Below are 6,094 nucleotides of genomic sequence, written 5' to 3'. Positions count from 1 at the left end.
GCCTTTAGCAGGAATTCAAAACAATCGGTCGGTTGGTTGTTTGATTTAATTTAACTGCTGGTGCTGCTGCTGCTGTTGCTTTTGTGGACACTGCAAAAATAAGGATATTGATTAGATATTGTAAAAATAAATACAGTGAGTGTAAAAAGTATTTTGCCTCAATAAAAATTTGAAAAAATTCCAATATATACGCCTGAAGCCAGCAAACTAAAGATGTAAAATGACTTATGTATGATGAAGTACATTTGTGGACATATTTAGATCGCATTTCTGCAAGAACCACAGCGAAAGGCCTATTGGTCTCGAAGATATCGGCCGAAATATATAATAACCCAAAAATGTTTATCACAAAAAAGTATTTTGCTTTTTATTATTATTTTAGAAAAAATTGTTACATTGAACACGTTTGGTCTTTTTATTGTTACAATTGCGCTTAACCACATACTATAAGCGATTTGACCACTATTCCATTACATCACGGCATTTTTTGGTGGGTATTTTCTCACATTTACATTCAATACATTCTCCATCAGTATTTCATTTAATATTTGGTATTTTCTCGTCCTAATCTTAAGATGAGAGTATTAAACATAGTCCTTGCGGCTTCAAAACATCCTAAATATGTTTAGAATAATAAAGAAGAGGTTTTGCCAAATATAACGCGAGGACAGAACCTTAAAAACTATAAAAACCAAAATCCGATAAACAAATTATTTAAAAAAATTCGCGAAACCCAATTTTTCTGACTTCGAAATTTGTATGGTCCAGTAATATTGATCTAGGAACCAATATATGCAATGGAAATACCAATAAGGGGGTCAGATTCAAAGATATGGACAGTTCTAAAACAATAGTAATAAACAACAATACATGAAGTTAGGAGAAAACATCATTATTCGTCAAATCCTATTGTCTTTTGAAAAACTGTGGTTGCTGGTGGCGAATACGCATTCTATATTTTATCTCCGATTAACACCATCAGTTGCGAATAAAATGCAGTAGGGAATAAACGGGTCGATCTAGTTATTTTCGAAATAAGATGTATTTCTATTGCCAGAAAACCGTCGATATCTTTGAATCTGACCTCCTTATTGCTATTTGCATAGTATATTTTGGTTCCTAGATCAGTAATAATGAACCATAAAGTTTTCGAAGATAGAAAAATGGGGTTTCGCGATATTTTTTTAAATAATTTATTTGTCGGATTTTGGTTTCAATAGTTTTAAGGGTCCTGTCCTCGCGATATGTTTTGTAAAACCTCATTTTTATTATTCTTAACATATTTGGGATGTTTTGAATCCGCGACGACTATATTTAATACTCTGCTTTTGAGATTAGGACGAGAAATTACCAAATATTAAATGAAATATTGCTGGAGAATGTAATGAACGTAAATGTGAGAAAATACTCGCGAACAAATGCCGTGGTTTATTGGAATCGTTGCCAAATCACTTATAGTATGTCGTTACCCGCAATGGTAACTATAAAAAGACCAAACGTGTTCTATATAACAATTTTTTCTAAAATAATAATAAAAAGCAAAATACTTTTTGGTGATAAACGTTTTTGGATTGTTATATATTTCGGCCGATATCTTCGAGACCAATAGGTCTTACGCTGTGATTCTTGCAGAAATATGATCTAAATATGTCCACAAACATACTCCATCATCCATAATTCTTTTTATATCTTTAGTTTTCTGGCTTTAGGCGTATATATTGGAATTTTTTCAAATTTTTGTTGAGGCAAAATACTTATTACACTCACTGTATGTCTGTATGTAAACAATAAATATTTATTCTAATTTTATAGAGTAGTGGAAATTGTAATACATAGACGTCAGCGGATTTGTTGTAATTGTAATAGAAGTGGAATTCTATTGGAAATTTATTTAAACTGGCAGAATGGCCCCTAAGGACTAGAATAAATCATTTGTTGCCGCAGGATACTTTGATGAGTTCTTAATAGTTATAGACTATGATGTGGACATATGATTGGCAGCTTCATTACTTATACAATTAAGTTATACAAAAAAAAAAAAAAAAAAAAATCATGCGATTCCAGCAAAATATTCGATATCAAGGAATGAATTATTTGGCATGCAATTTTTTAAGTGGATTATCCTTTATGCTAATGCGATACAGAAACATATTATACAGTTTATGGAATTATGTGAAGTTCAAAAAAATGTTAAGAATTGTTTCTTATTCAATTATATTTTGTACGATGTAGCTGAATTCTAAGCTATATTTATTATACGAAGTGAAAAGATGATGTTCAAAATAGGATTCGTAAAGGTCAATACTTGGAAAATCAATATCAACATTTGAAATAGTTGATTATTATTCAACATGAATTAGAATGTCCCACAAAATGTCATGGAATGGAAAAATCCTTATGGGGATGAAAGCGCTTGACGAGTATATTAAGAACCCAGGAGGACGTGATGCATTTTTTCTGGTGACCCTAAAAGCTTAATAATATTGATGGTTGTTTTGAGACCTCATTTTTGCAGTCAAATCGAATGAAGATTAAGTGTATAAAAAACTCAGCCTTATGTCCAATGAGGGTATACACATTTAATAATATTGATTTTAGACCACATGTTTCTTTAGAAGAAATCCGTTTCAGACAATTTGGAGTCAATTTACAAATCTCGAAGCGAGTAACCGATTTCATACAAACTTTGCACCATAAAATTGTTTTCTTAACGGACTATCCGATTTTAATCATACTTTGTACAACATATTATCTTTACCTAGCCTAGATTAAGTCTGAAAATTGGACCCATTGGTCCACTCCTTTTGGTAAATAAATTCAATATTAGCCGAAAATAATGTCCGATAAAACATGTGTGCAATTCCGCAAACCATTGGTTGAGGGAATATAATGTATCTGTCGACAACAAAACATTTGACTTTCACAACCTGGTTCCAAGCTGTGCCAGAGAATATTTTATCGATTATAGCACCAATCGACACCATGTCTATGTCTATTTTTACATCCACTATCTGATTTCACATTTGTAATCAGCGACCTAGCACTAACAAATTTGTTGAAAAAAAATTTGATTAATTAAATTAAAAAAAAATGACCGACATTTTCGATCCCCCCTATTGAATTTTTACTTCTATCTAGAAGAATCATAATCAGCGCCCACGAAACAACCATATCAGATATGTATTTTTCATACACTCACTGCTTTAATAAGGGCCAAAATATGGAATCGCTGGCACATAGTGAAATGTGGGGATGCAATGAATATAAAAAAAATCTATGGATGAGCTATATGATGACATTTAAAATATTTGCTCCCAATTGAATGCACTAGATTCGTATTATTCTAATATCTGATAGGTATTTTACGATTTTCTAACATTTTAATTCATAACTGGTAAGGAACCTAAAGTCGGACGGCGGGTTATGATACCCTACAGTACATGAGGTGCTGTAAATGAAAATTATCAAATGTCCTATCTAACGATTTTGGTTGTATGTATACAATATTTTATTAATCGAACAGACGAAGTATCTTTGGGGAAGCCTTCTATATATGAACCGACTTCAATCAATTAATCGATATGTCATTCGGCGATCTATGCAACATTTCATATCAATCGGACATACTTAGGGACTTTGGCGTACCATTTATATAAATTAGGATAAAATTATATATTATTGTGGACCGTTTTATAACAAACTTGATAAACGTCATTCGGTGTACTGAACGTTTGCTATTTGGTGCATTATCGTGAAATCGGAAGATAATATATGTAAATATATAAACAATATAGAATTTGCGATGTCGTTTTAAGCTTTGAGAGCTTGAAATAAAACATCCTCAAAATACCCAGAATTTGGGTTACCATTATATCAATCATGGATCGATATTTGTGACCCATTGAGAACCAAATAAAATCCCCAACATATTGAATATTGGGTGTATGTTTATATGATTTTATATATGAAGAGAATTCTAAATAAAAGCCTGTGAGAAAAGTTAATAATCGACTATATGACACCTTTAACCACTTTAGATCCAAGTAAAGACGCTCATACGTATAATAATCTGTCGATAGAACAGGATGGCTATTTACATGGAATCGGAAGAAATTGTATATTATTATATTATATTGTAACAAATGTCTATATCTTTGTAGACCACACACAAAGAAATGAAATAAATGGAGCACTAAATGCATATAGTGCTCCATTTACATAAAATCGAATGAAAATATATATGTTAGATATATCCAGTTTCAATAAGGTTCGTCCTTGTACCAATTAAGTGACTTGTGTCTGTATCTTTGTTTGCAAGAATATATGGACTAGAGATGGACATGTATAAATCGACTTAGAAAATTATTATATGCATATTCTCAAAAGGAACCATGGGTCTCTCCCGATTAATTTTGCAAGTTACATATTATAGTATCCTGTACCACAGTGTGGTGAAAGGTATAAATACAGTTAATCAGTTTGAAAAACTTACCCAAAATACCCAACCGTTATATGGAGGCTATCGTAAAATATAGCAATATATATGTAACATTTCATATCTATACTTCAATATTGCGAGATCCATGGTTATTTCAACATACAGACTGACATGACAAAACGGTAGGGTCGTTTCGAAATAAGTTAGTTGAAAGGAACTATTCTGCTATGCAAAATGTCATATATTGACATTTTCTGGAATGCCGAATTTCAAAATAATAATACAAAATAACACCCTATTAACCCAGGTATGTGCAAAAATTTTAACATTTATTCATATCCACAAAATATTGGTTTAATATACCGATCATCAAATCTTGACTAGCTAAGTGTATCTAGCTATGTGTCTCGGTCCGTCTATCCAATATAATTTGTAATCAAAGTACGGGCCGTATTTTAGACCAATCATTACAAAAGTTTTATCATACCATGGAAGAAAAAATATTGCAGTTCGTATGGAAAAAAGTCCGTCACTACAAGAAAAGTCTGTTTGAAAGAGGAAAGAGAAATAGTTGAATAGTTGACATCCGATATCAATTCTGAATATGTAAGATATTGTATAATATTATTATTACTACAAAAGAGAATGTCTATATCCCGCAATTTTGACAATATCGGGGTTTAGTTCATCAACAGTACAAGTTCATGGGTAGATGTTTAGGTATCATATACTCCGCTTACTGACTCTCATAAAAGTTTCTGTATTTTGAAAATCACAGCCTAGTTAAAAAAATAATTCTGAAGAAAAATGTTATACTAATTTCTAAGTCCGCCTATTGATATAAGTCCCCTATCGCAACTAAAGTGGCTGTAATTTAAGTATTTGAGATAATTTTCATTTTTAAAAGTTTTTTGTTTAAAGAAAATTAACTTTAATTATACCTTCCACCATAATGAAGTCTATCTTTTAATCTTCATTCCATTGTCAATTATGACCTTACATTAATACATACATAAAATGTTCTATATTTATAAGGTTTTATGAGCATTAGGAACCATTAAAGGTTCTGCCCAATTTTTAACATTTTGAGAGTTTTAACCGCATTTTTCAAACAAAAAGGCTGTAATATGAAATTCCAGAGTTATGAAGAATGACATGCATCAGCGCACAAAATTATATATAAAAGTCAACTTTTTTTACATAGGTTCCATAGAAAGATTCCGACTAATTTTCGGTATATTGAGGGTTGTAGCCGCATTTTCAACCGAAACCAGAAAGGAAAGTAGTAAAGTCGGACGGGACCGACTATATGATACCCTTCACTACTTGGAGTCGCATTTTTAAAGGACCAGTAAAATGAAATTGGATCCATAAACATGTCATTCTGCAACCGATACTAATATTTTCATTTCGTCAGATATAGAAGCTATATCTAAATCTGAACCGATTTCAGGAAACTTAACACACATCATTCTAGGCCTAATTCTTTACGCTGTGCCAAATTTCGTGCAAACCGAAAGATATTAAGAAACTTTGGTACACCATTTAGCTTAAATCGGACGAAATTATATATATGGGAGCTATATATAAATCTGAACCGATTTTCAAGAAACTTAAAACACGTCATTCTAGACCTAATTCATTACGCCGTGCCAA

General features: G+C 31.6%; 1 protein-coding gene across 1 annotated transcript in view; it reads left to right on the top strand.

Moving 5' to 3' along the window:
* The window catches only part of LOC133337182 (phenoloxidase-activating factor 2-like), a 30,947-nt gene that overhangs the window by 9,263 nt on the left and 15,590 nt on the right, over positions 1-6,094 (top strand). The window lies entirely within an intron of this gene.

The sequence above is a fragment of the Musca vetustissima genome, unplaced genomic scaffold (assembly GCF_032173495.1).
Source record: "Musca vetustissima isolate MV318-11 ecotype Yass unplaced genomic scaffold, APGP_CSIRO_Mvet_v1 utg25102, whole genome shotgun sequence".
NCBI classification, from domain to species: Eukaryota; Metazoa; Arthropoda; class Insecta; order Diptera; family Muscidae; genus Musca; species Musca vetustissima.
Note: the sequence above shows the minus strand (reverse complement) of the source record. Positions and strands in the feature narration are given on the sequence as shown.